The sequence below is a fragment of the Macaca nemestrina genome, chromosome 10 (genome assembly GCF_043159975.1).
Source record: "Macaca nemestrina isolate mMacNem1 chromosome 10, mMacNem.hap1, whole genome shotgun sequence".
Taxonomy (NCBI): domain Eukaryota; kingdom Metazoa; phylum Chordata; class Mammalia; order Primates; family Cercopithecidae; genus Macaca; species Macaca nemestrina.
Window position 1 is genome coordinate 96,907,988 of NC_092134.1, and position 13,054 is coordinate 96,921,041.

A 13,054-nucleotide genomic window follows, 5' to 3' on the forward strand; every position below is an offset into this window, starting at 1 on the left:
GAAGGCTAGCAAAGAGATCTACGAAACACACATATAACTCTGTGAGATGAATTCACAGAACACTAAGCAGTTTCTCAGAAAGCTTCTTTCCAGATTTCATCTGAGGATATTTCCTTTTTCACCATAGCCCTCTAAGGGCTTCCAAATATCACTTTGCCAATTCCACAAGAACTGTCTTAGCGAAAGGCTTCTTGAGTGGAAAGCTGTAACTCTGTGAGATGATTTCTCAGAACACAAAGAAGATTCTCAGAAAGCTTCTTTCTCTTTGTTATCGGAAGAGATTTCCTTTGGCCCTATAGTCTTCAAACGGATCCGAAATATCTGTTTCAGATTCCACAGAAATAAGGCTAGCAAAGGGAACTACGAAACACACATATAACTCTGAGAGATGAATTCACAGATCACTAAGCAGTTTCTCAGAAAGCTTCTTTCCAGATTTCATCTGAGGTATTTCCTTTTTCACCATAGCCCTCTATGGGCTTCCAAATATCACTTTGCCAATTCCACAAGAACTGTCTTAGCGAAAGGCTTCTTGAGGGGAAAGCTGTAACTCTGTGAGATGATTTCACAGAACACAAAGAAGATTCTCAGAAAGCTTCTTTCTCTTTGTTATCGGAAGATATTTCCTTTGGCCCTATAGTCTTCAAACGGATCCGAAATATCTGTTCTCAGATTCCACAGAAAGAAGGTTAGCAAAGAGATCCACGAAATACAGATGTAACTCTGTGAGATGAATTCACAGAACACTAAGCAGTTTCTCAGAAAGCTTCTTTCCAGATTTCATCTGAGGATATTTCCTTTTTCTCCATAGCCCTCTAAGGGCTTCCAAATATCACTTTGCCAATTCCACAAGAACTGTCTTAGCGAAAGGCTTCTTGTGGGGAAAGCTATAACTCTGTGAGATGATTTCACAGAACACAAAGAAGTTTCTCAGAAAGCTTCTTTCTCTTTGTTATCGGAGGATATTTCCTTTGGCCCTATAGTCTTCAAAGGGATCCGAAATATCTGTTCTCAGATTCCACAGAAATAAGGCTAGCAAGGAGATCTACGAAACACAGATGTAAATCTGTGAGATGAATTCACAGAACACTAAGCAGTTTCTCAGAAAGTTTCTTTCCAAATTTCATATGAGGATAATTCCTTTTTTAACCATAGCCCTCTATGGCCTCCCAAATATCACTTTGCAATTCCACAAGAACTGTCTTAGCGAAAGGCTTCTTGAGGGGAAAGCTGTGACTCTGTGAGATGATTTCACCGAACACAAAGAAGTTTCTCAGAAAGCTTCTTTCTCTTTGTTATCGGAGGATATTTCCTTTGGCCCTACAGTCTTCAAAGGGATCCGAAATATCTGTTCTCAGATTCCACAGACATAAGGCTAGCAAAGAGATCTACGAAACACAGATGTAACTCTGTGAGATGAATTCACAGAACAATAAGCAGTTTCTCAGAAAGCTTCTTTCCAGATTTCATCTGAGGATATTTCCTTTTTCACCATAGCCCTCTAAGGGCTTCCAAATATCACTTTGCCAATTCCACAAGAACTGTCTTAGCGAAAGGCTTCTTGAGGGGAAAGCTGTAACTCTGTGAGATGATTTCACCGAACACAAAGAAGTTTCTCAGAAAGCTTCTTTCTCTTTGTTATCGGAGGATATTTCCTTTGGCCCTATAGTCTTCAAAGGGATCCGAAATATCTGTTCTCAGATTCCACAGAAATAAGGCTAGCAAAGAGATCTACGAAACACAGTTGTAACTCTGTGAGATGAACTCACAGAACACTAAGCAGTTTCTCAGAAAGCTTCTTTCCAGATTTCATCTGAGGATATTTCCTTTTTCACCATAGCCCTCTATGGGCTTCCAAATATCACTTTGCCAATTCCACAAGAACTGTCTTAGCAAAAGGCTTCTTGAGGGGAAAGCTGTAACTCTGTGAGATGATTTCACAGAACACAAAGAAGTTTCTCAGAAAGCTTCTTTCTCTTTGTCATCGGAGGATATTTCCTTTGGCCCTATAGTCTTCAAAGGGATCCGAAATATCTGTTCTCAGATTCCACAGAAATAAGGCTAGCCAAGAGATCCACGAAATACAGATGTAACTCTGTGAGATGAATTCACAGAACACTAAGCAGTTTCTCAGAAAGCTTCTTTCCAGATTTCATCTGAGGATATTTCCTTTTTCACCATAGCCCGCTAAGGGCTTCCAAATATCACTTTGCCAATTCCACAAGAACTGTCTTAGTGAAAGGCTTCTTGAGGGGAAGGCTGTAACTCTGTGAGATGATTTCACAGAACACAAAGAAGTTTCTCAGAAAGCTTCTTTCTCTTTGTTATCGGAGGATATTTCCTTTGGCCCTAAGGTCTTCAAAGGGATCCGAAATATCTGTTCTCAGATTCCACAGAAAGAAGGCTAGCAAAGAGATCTACGAAACACACATATAACTCTGTGAGATGAATTCACAGAACACTAAGCAGTTTCTCAGAAAGCTTCTTTCCAGATTTCATCTGAGGATATTTCCTTTTTCACCATAGACCTCTAAGGGCTTCCAAATATCACTTTGCCAATTCCACAAGAACTGTCTTAGCGAAAGGCTTCTTGAGGGGAAAGCTGTAACTCTGTGAGATGATTTCACAGAACACAAAGAAGTTTCTCAGAAAGCTTCTTTCTCTTTGTTATCGGAGGATATTTCCTTTTGCCCTATAATCTTCAAAGAGATCCGAAATATCTGTTCTCAGATTCCACAGAAAGAAGGCTAGCAAAGAGATCTACGAAACACACATATAACTCTGTGAGATGAATTCACAGAACACTAAGCAGTTTCTCAGAAAGCTTCTTTCCAGATTTCATCTGAGGATATTTCCTTTTTCACCATAGCCCTCTATGGGCTTCCAAATATCACTTTGCCAATTCCACAAGAACTGTCTTATCGAAAGGCTTCTTGAGGGGAAAGCTGTAACTCTGTGAGATGATTTCACAGAACACAAAGAAGTTTCTCAGAAAGCTTCTTTCTCTTTGTCATCGGAGGATATTTCCTTTGGCCCTATAGTCTTCAAAGGGATCCGAAATATCTGTTCTCAGATTCCACAGAAATAAGGCTAGCCAAGAGATCCACGAAATACAGATGTAACTCTGTGAGATGAATTCACAGAACACTAAGCAGTTTCTCAGAAAGCTTCTTTCCAGATTTCATCTGAGGATATTTCCTTTTTCACCATAGCCCGCTAAGGGCTTCCAAATATCACTTTGCCAATTCCACAAGAACTGTCTTAGTGAAAGGCTTCTTGAGGGGAAGGCTGTAACTCTGTGAGATGATTTCACAGAACACAAAGAAGTTTCTCAGAAAGCTTCTTTCTCTTTGGTATCGGAGGATATTTCCTTTGGCCCTAAGGTCTTCAAATGGATCCGAAATATCTGTTCTCAGATTCCACAGAAAGAAGGCTAGCAAAGAGATCTACGAAACACACATATAACTCTGTGAGATGAATTCACAGAACACTAAGCAGTTTCTCAGAAAGCTTCTTTCCAGATTTCATCTGAGGATATTTCCTTTTTCACCATAGACCTCTAAGGGCTTCCAAATATCACTTTGCCAATTCCACAAGAACTGTCTTAGCGAAAGTCTTCTTGAGGGGAAAGCTGTAACTCTGTGAGATGATTTCACAGAACACAAAGAAGTTTCTCAGAAAGCTTCTTTCTCTTTGTTATCGGAGGATATTTCCTTTTGCCCTATAATCTTCAAAGAGATCCGAAATATCTGTTCTCAGATTCCACAGAAAGAAGGCTAGCAAAGAGATCTACGAAACACACATATAACTCTGTGAGATGAATTCACAGAACACTAAGCAGTTTCTCAGAAAGCTTCTTTCCAGATTTCATCTGAGGATATTTCCTTTTTCACCATAGCCCTCTATGGGCTTCCAAATATCACTTTGCCAATTCCACAAGAACTGTCTTAGCGAAAGGCTTCTTGAGGGGAAAGCTGTAACTCTGTGAGATGATTTCTCAGAACACAAAGAAGATTCTCAGAAAGCTTCTTTCTCTTTGTTATCGGAAGAGATTTCCTTTGGCCCTATAGTCTTCAAACGGATCCGAAATATCTGTTTCAGATTCCACAGAAATAAGGCTAGCAAAGGGAACTACGAAACACACATATAACTCTGAGAGATGAATTCACAGATCACTAAGCAGTTTCTCAGAAAGCTTCTTTCCAGATTTCATCTGAGGATATTTCCTTTTTCACCATAGCCCTCTATGGGCTTCCAAATATCACTTTGCCAATTCCACAAGAACTGTCTTAGCGAAAGGCTTCTTGAGGGGAAAGCTGTAACTCTGTGAGATGATTTCACAGAACACAAAGAAGATTCTCAGAAAGCTTCTTTCTCTTTGTTATCGGAAGATATTTCCTTTGGCCCTATAGTCTTCAAACGGATCCGAAATATCTGTTCTCAGATTCCACAGAAAGAAGGTTAGCAAAGAGATCCACGAAATACAGATGTAACTCTGTGAGATGAATTCACAGAACACTAAGCAGTTTCTCAGAAAGCTTCTTTCCAGATTTCATCTGAGGATATTTCCTTTTTCTCCATAGCCCTCTAAGGGCTTCCAAATATCACTTTGCCAATTCCACAAGAACTGTCTTAGCGAAAGGCTTCTTGTGGGGAAAGCTATAACTCTGTGAGATGATTTCACAGAACACAAAGAAGTTTCTCAGAAAGCTTCTTTCTCTTTGTTATCGGAGGATATTTCCTTTGGCCCTATAGTCTTCAAAGGGATCCGAAATATCTGTTCTCAGATTCCACAGAAATAAGGCTAGCAAGGAGATCTACGAAACACAGATGTAAATCTGTGAGATGAATTCACAGAACACTAAGCAGTTTCTCAGAAAGTTTCTTTCCAAATTTCATCTGAGGATAATTCCTTTTTCACCATAGCCCTCTATGGCCTCCCAAATATCACTTTGCAATTCCACAAGAACTGTCTTAGCGAAAGGCTTCTTGAGGGGAAAGCTGTGACTCTGTGAGATGATTTCACCGAACACAAAGAAGTTTCTCAGAAAGCTTCTTTCTCTTTGTTATCGGAGGATATTTCCTTTGGCCCTACAGTCTTCAAAGGGATCCGAAATATCTGTTCTCAGATTCCACAGACATAAGGCTAGCAAAGAGATCTACGAAACACAGATGTAACTCTGTGAGATGAATTCACAGAACAATAAGCAGTTTCTCAGAAAGCTTCTTTCCAGATTTCATCTGAGGATATTTCCTTTTTCACCATAGCCCTCTAAGGGCTTCCAAATATCACTTTGCCAATTCCACAAGAACTGTCTTAGCGAAAGGCTTCTTGAGGGGAAAGCTGTAACTCTGTGAGATGATTTCACCGAACACAAAGAAGTTTCTCAGAAAGCTTCTTTCTCTTTGTTATCGGAGGATATTTCCTTTGGCCCTATAGTCTTCAAAGGGATCCGAAATATCTGTTCTCAGATTCCACAGAAATAAGGCTAGCAAAGAGATCTACGAAACACAGTTGTAACTCTGTGAGATGAACTCACAGAACACTAAGCAGTTTCTCAGAAAGCTTCTTTCCAGATTTCATCTGAGGATATTTCCTTTTTCACCATAGCCCTCTATGGGCTTCCAAATATCACTTTGCCAATTCCACAAGAACTGTCTTAGCAAAAGGCTTCTTGAGGGGAAAGCTGTAACTCTGTGAGATGATTTCACAGAACACAAAGAAGTTTCTCAGAAAGCTTCTTTCTCTTTGTCATCGGAGGATATTTCCTTTGGCCCTATAGTCTTCAAAGGGATCCGAAATATCTGTTCTCAGATTCCACAGAAATAAGGCTAGCCAAGAGATCCACGAAATACAGATGTAACTCTGTGAGATGAATTCACAGAACACTAAGCAGTTTCTCAGAAAGCTTCTTTCCAGATTTCATCTGAGGATATTTCCTTTTTCACCATAGCCCGCTAAGGGCTTCCAAATATCACTTTGCCAATTCCACAAGAACTGTCTTAGTGAAAGGCTTCTTGAGGGGAAGGCTGTAACTCTGTGAGATGATTTCACAGAACACAAAGAAGTTTCTCAGAAAGCTTCTTTCTCTTTGTTATCGGAGGATATTTCCTTTGGCCCTAAGGTCTTCAAAGGGATCCGAAATATCTGTTCTCAGATTCCACAGAAAGAAGGCTAGCAAAGAGATCTACGAAACACACATATAACTCTGTGAGATGAATTCACAGAACACTAAGCAGTTTCTCAGAAAGCTTCTTTCCAGATTTCATCTGAGGATATTTCCTTTTTCACCATAGACCTCTAAGGGCTTCCAAATATCACTTTGCCAATTCCACAAGAACTGTCTTAGCGAAAGGCTTCTTGAGGGGAAAGCTGTAACTCTGTGAGATGATTTCACAGAACACAAAGAAGTTTCTCAGAAAGCTTCTTTCTCTTTGTTATCGGAGGATATTTCCTTTTGCCCTATAATCTTCAAAGAGATCCGAAATATCTGTTCTCAGATTCCACAGAAAGAAGGCTAGCAAAGAGATCTACGAAACACACATATAACTCTGTGAGATGAATTCACAGAACACTAAGCAGTTTCTCAGAAAGCTTCTTTCCAGATTTCATCTGAGGATATTTCCTTTTTCACCATAGCCCTCTATGGGCTTCCAAATATCACTTTGCCAATTCCACAAGAACTGTCTTAGCGAAAGGCTTCTTGAGGGGAAAGCTGTAACTCTGTGAGATGATTTCTCAGAACACAAAGAAGATTCTCAGAAAGCTTCTTTCTCTTTGTTATCGGAAGAGATTTCCTTTGGCCCTATAGTCTTCAAACGGATCCGAAATATCTGTTTCAGATTCCACAGAAATAAGGCTAGCAAAGGGAACTACGAAACACACATATAACTCTGAGAGATGAATTCACAGATCACTAAGCAGTTTCTCAGAAAGCTTCTTTCCAGATTTCATCTGAGGATATTTCCTTTTTCACCATAGCCCTCTATGGGCTTCCAAATATCACTTTGCCAATTCCACAAGAACTGTCTTAGCGAAAGGCTTCTTGAGGGGAAAGCTGTAACTCTGTGAGATGATTTCACAGAACACAAAGAAGATTCTCAGAAAGCTTCTTTCTCTTTGTTATCGGAAGATATTTCCTTTGGCCCTATAGTCTTCAAACGGATCCGAAATATCTGTTCTCAGATTCCACAGAAAGAAGGTTAGCAAAGAGATCCACGAAATACAGATGTAACTCTGTGAGATGAATTCACAGAACACTAAGCAGTTTCTCAGAAAGCTTCTTTCCAGATTTCATCTGAGGATATTTCCTTTTTCTCCATAGCCCTCTAAGGGCTTCCAAATATCACTTTGCCAATTCCACAAGAACTGTCTTAGCGAAAGGCTTCTTGTGGGGAAAGCTATAACTCTGTGAGATGATTTCACAGAACACAAAGAAGTTTCTCAGAAAGCTTCTTTCTCTTTGTTATCGGAGGATATTTCCTTTGGCCCTATAGTCTTCAAAGGGATCCGAAATATCTGTTCTCAGATTCCACAGAAATAAGGCTATCAAGGAGATCTACGAAACACAGATGTAACTCTGTGAGATGAATTCACAGAACACTAAGCAGTTTCTCAGAAAGTTTCTTTCCAGATTTCATCTGAGGATAATTCTTTTTTCACCATAGCCCTCTATGGCCTCCCAAATATCACTTTGCAATTCCACAAGAACTGTCTTAGCGAAAGGCTTCTTGAGGGGAAAGCTGTGACTCTGTGAGATGATTTCACCGAACACAAAGAAGTTTCTCAGAAAGCTTCTTTCTCTTTGTTATCGGAGGATATTTCCTTTGGCCCTACAGTCTTCAAAGGGATCCGAAATATCTGTTCTCAGATTCCACAGACATAAGGCTAGCAAAGAGATCTACGAAACACAGATGTAACTCTGTGAGATGAATTCACAGAACAATAAGCAGTTTCTCAGAAAGCTTCTTTCCAGATTTCATCTGAGGATATTTCCTTTTTCACCATAGCCCTCTAAGGGCTTCCAAATATCACTTTGCCAATTCCACAAGAACTGTCTTAGCGAAAGGCTTCTTGAGGGGAAAGCTGTAACTCTGTGAGATGATTTCACCGAACACAAAGAAGTTTCTCAGAAAGCTTCTTTCTCTTTGTTATCGGAGGATATTTCCTTTGGCCCTATAGTCTTCAAAGGGATCCGAAATATCTGTTCTCAGATTCCACAGAAATAAGGCTAGCAAAGAGATCTACGAAACACAGTTGTAACTCTGTGAGATGAACTCACAGAACACTAAGCAGTTTCTCAGAAAGCTTCTTTCCAGATTTCATCTGAGGATATTTCCTTTTTCACCATAGCCCTCTATGGGCTTCCAAATATCACTTTGCCAATTCCACAAGAACTGTCTTAGCGAAAGGCTTCTTGAGGGGAAAGCTGTAACTCTGTGAGATGATTTCTCAGAACACAAAGAAGATTCTCAGAAAGCTTCTTTCTCTTTGTTATCGGAAGAGATTTCCTTTGGCCCTATAGTCTTCAAACGGATCCGAAATATCTGTTTCAGATTCCACAGAAATAAGGCTAGCAAAGGGAACTACGAAACACACATATAACTCTGAGAGATGAATTCACAGATCACTAAGCAGTTTCTCAGAAAGCTTCTTTCCAGATTTCATCTGAGGATATTTCCTTTTTCACCATAGCCCTCTATGGGCTTCCAAATATCACTTTGCCAATTCCACAAGAACTGTCTTAGCGAAAGGCTTCTTGAGGGGAAAGCTGTAACTCTGTGAGATGATTTCACAGAACACAAAGAAGATTCTCAGAAAGCTTCTTTCTCTTTGTTATCGGAAGATATTTCCTTTGGCCCTATAGTCTTCAAACGGATCCGAAATATCTGTTCTCAGATTCCACAGAAAGAAGGTTAGCAAAGAGATCCACGAAATACAGATGTAACTCTGTGAGATGAATTCACAGAACACTAAGCAGTTTCTCAGAAAGCTTCTTTCCAGATTTCATCTGAGGATATTTCCTTTTTCTCCATAGCCCTCTAAGGGCTTCCAAATATCACTTTGCCAATTCCACAAGAACTGTCTTAGCGAAAGGCTTCTTGTGGGGAAAGCTATAACTCTGTGAGATGATTTCACAGAACACAAAGAAGTTTCTCAGAAAGCTTCTTTCTCTTTGTTATCGGAGGATATTTCCTTTGGCCCTATAGTCTTCAAAGGGATCCGAAATATCTGTTCTCAGATTCCACAGAAATAAGGCTAGCAAGGAGATCTACGAAACACAGATGTAACTCTGTGAGATGAATTCACAGAACACTAAGCAGTTTCTCAGAAAGTTTCTTTCCAGATTTCATCTGAGGATAATTCTTTTTTCACCATAGCCCTCTTTGGCCTCCCAAATATCACTTTGCAATTCCACAAGAACTGTCTTAGCGAAAGGCTTCTTGAGGGGAAAGCTGTGACTCTGTGAGATGATTTCACCGAACACAAAGAAGTTTCTCAGAAAGCTTCTTTCTCTTTGTTATCGGAGGATATTTCCTTTGGCCCTACAGTCTTCAAAGGGATCCGAAATATCTGTTCTCAGATTCCACAGACATAAGGCTAGCAAAGAGATCTACGAAACACAGATGTAACTCTGTGAGATGAATTCACAGAACAATAAGCAGTTTCTCAGAAAGCTTCTTTCCAGATTTCATCTGAGGATATTTCCTTTTTCACCATAGCCCTCTAAGGGCTTCCAAATATCACTTTGCCAATTCCACAAGAACTGTCTTAGCGAAAGGCTTCTTGAGGGGAAAGCTGTAACTCTGTGAGATGATTTCACCGAACACAAAGAAGTTTCTCAGAAAGCTTCTTTCTCTTTGTTATCGGAGGATATTTCCTTTGGCCCTATAGTCTTCAAAGGGATCCGAAATATCTGTTCTCAGATTCCACAGAAATAAGGCTAGCAAAGAGATCTACGAAACACAGTTGTAACTCTGTGAGATGAACTCACAGAACACTAAGCAGTTTCTCAGAAAGCTTCTTTCCAGATTTCATCTGAGGATATTTCCTTTTTCACCATAGCCCTCTATGGGCTTCCAAATATCACTTTGCCAATTCCACAAGAACTGTCTTAGCAAAAGGCTTCTTGAGGGGAAAGCTGTAACTCTGTGAGATGATTTCACAGAACACAAAGAAGTTTCTCAGAAAGCTTCTTTCTCTTTGTTATCGGAGGATATTTCCTTTGGCCCTATGGTCTTCAAAGGGATCCGAAATATCTGTTCTCAGATTCCACAGAAAGAAGGCTAGCAAAGAGATCCGCGAAATACAGATGTAACTCTGTGAGATGAATTAACAGAACACTAAGCAGTTTCTCAGAAAGCTTCTTTTCAGATTTCATCTGAGGATATTTCCTTTTTCACCATAGCCCTCTATGGGCTTCCAAATATCACTTTGCCAATTCCACAAAAACTGTCTTAGCGAAAGGCTTCTTGAGGGGAAAGCTGTAACTCTGTGAGATGATTTCACAGAACACAAGGAAGTTTCTTAGAAATCTTCTTTCTCTTTGTTATCGGAGGATATTTCCTTTGGCCCTATAGTCTTCAAAGGGATCCGAAATATCTGTTCTCAGATTCCACAGAAAGAAGGCTAGCAAAGAGATCCATGAAATACAGATGTATCTCTGTGATATGAATTCACAGAAAAATAAGCAGTTTCTCAGAAAGCTTCTTTCCAGATTTCATCTGAGGATATTTCCTTTTTCACCATAGCCCTCTATGGGCTTCCAAATATCACTTTGCCAATTCCACAACAACTGTCTTAGCGAAAGGCTTCTTGAGGGGAAAGCTGTAACTCTGTGAGATGATTTCTCAGAACACAAAGAAGATTCTCAGAAAGCTTCTTTCTCTTTGTTATCGGAAGAGATTTCCTTTGGCCCTATAGTCTTCAAACGGATCCGAAATATCTGTTTCAGATTCCACAGAAATAAGGCTAGCAAAGGGAACTACGAAACACACATATAACTCTGAGAGATGAATTCACAGATCACTAAGCACTTTCTCAGAAAGCTTCTTTCCAGATTTCATCTGAGGATATTTCCTTTTTCACCATAGCCCTCTATGGGCTTCCAAATATCACTTTGCCAATTCCACAAGAACTGTCTTAGCGAAAGGCTTCTTGAGGGGAAAGCTGTAACTCTGTGAGATGATTTCACAGAACACAAAGAAGATTCTCAGAAAGCTTCTTTCTCTTTGTTATCGGAAGATATTTCCTTTGGCCCTATAGTCTTCAAACGGATCCGAAATATCTGTTCTCAGATTCCACAGAAAGAAGGTTAGCAAAGAGATCCACGAAATACAGATGTAACTCTGTGAGATGAATTCACAGAACACTAAGCAGTTTCTCAGAAAGCTTCTTTCCAGATTTCATCTGAGGATATTTCCTTTTTCTCCATAGCCCTCTAAGGGCTTCCAAATATCACTTTGCCAATTCCACAAGAACTGTCTTAGCGAAAGGCTTCTTGTGGGGAAAGCTATAACTCTGTGAGATGATTTCACAGAACACAAAGAAGTTTCTCAGAAAGCTTCTTTCTCTTTGTTATCGGAGGATATTTCCTTTGGCCCTATAGTCTTCAAAGGGATCCGAAATATCTGTTCTCAGATTCCACAGAAATAAGGCTAGCAAGGAGATCTACGAAACACAGATGTAAATCTGTGAGATGAATTCACAGAACACTAAGCAGTTTCTCAGAAAGTTTCTTTCCAGATTTCATCTGAGGATAATTCTTTTTTCACCATAGCCCTCTATGGCCTCCCAAATATCACTTTGCAATTCCACAAGAACTGTCTTAGCGAAAGGCTTCTTGAGGGGAAAGCTGTGACTCTGTGAGATGATTTCACCGAACACAAAGAAGTTTCTCAGAAAGCTTCTTTCTCTTTGTTATCGGAGGATATTTCCTTTGGCCCTACAGTCTTCAAAGGGATCCGAAATATCTGTTCTCAGATTCCACAGACATAAGGCTAGCAAAGAGATCTACGAAACACAGTTGTAACTCTGTGAGATGAACTCACAGAACACTAAGCAGTTTCTCAGAAAGCTTCTTTCCAGATTTCATCTGAGGATATTTCCTTTTTCACCATAGCCCTCTATGGGCTTCCAAATATCACTTTGCCAATTCCACAAGAACTGTCTTAGCAAAAGGCTTCTTGAGGGGAAAGCTGTAACTCTGTGAGATGATTTCACAGAACACAAAGAAGTTTCTCAGAAAGCTTCTTTCTCTTTGTTATCGGAGGATATTTCCTTTGGCCCTATGGTCTTCAAAGGGATCCGAAATATCTGTTCTCAGATTCCACAGAAAGAAGGCTAGCAAAGAGATCTACGAAACACACAAAAAACTCTGTGAGATGAATTCACAGAACACTAAGCAGTTTCTCAGAAAGCTTCTTTCCAGATTTCATCTGAGGATATTTCCTCTTTCACCATAGCCCTCTAAGGGCTTCCAAATATCACTTTTCCAATTCCACAAGAACTGTCTTAGCGAAAGGCTTCTTGAGGGGAAAGCTGTAACTCTTTGAGATGATTTCACAGAACACAAAGAAGTTTCTCAGAAAGCTTCTTACTCTTTGTTATCGGAGGATATTTCCTTTGGCCCAATGGTCTTCAAAGGGATCCGAAATATCTGTTCTCAGATTCCACAGAAAGAAGGCTAGCAAAGAGATCCGCGAAATACAGATGTAACTCTGTGAGATGAATTAACAGAACACTAAGCAGTTTCTCAGAAAGCTTCTTTCCAGATTTCATCTGAGGATATTTCCTTTTTCACCATAGCCCGCTAAGGGCTTCCAAATATCACTTTGCCAATTCCACAAGAACTGTCTTAGTGAAAGGCTTCTTGAGGGGAAGGCTGTAACTCTGTGAGATGATTTCACAGAACACAAAGAAGTTTCTCAGAAAGCTTCTTTCTCTTTGTTATCGGAGGATATTTCCTTTGGCCCTAAGGTCTTCAAAGGGATCCGAAATATCTGTTCTCAGATTCCACAGAAAGAAGGCTAGCAAAGAGATCTACGAAACACA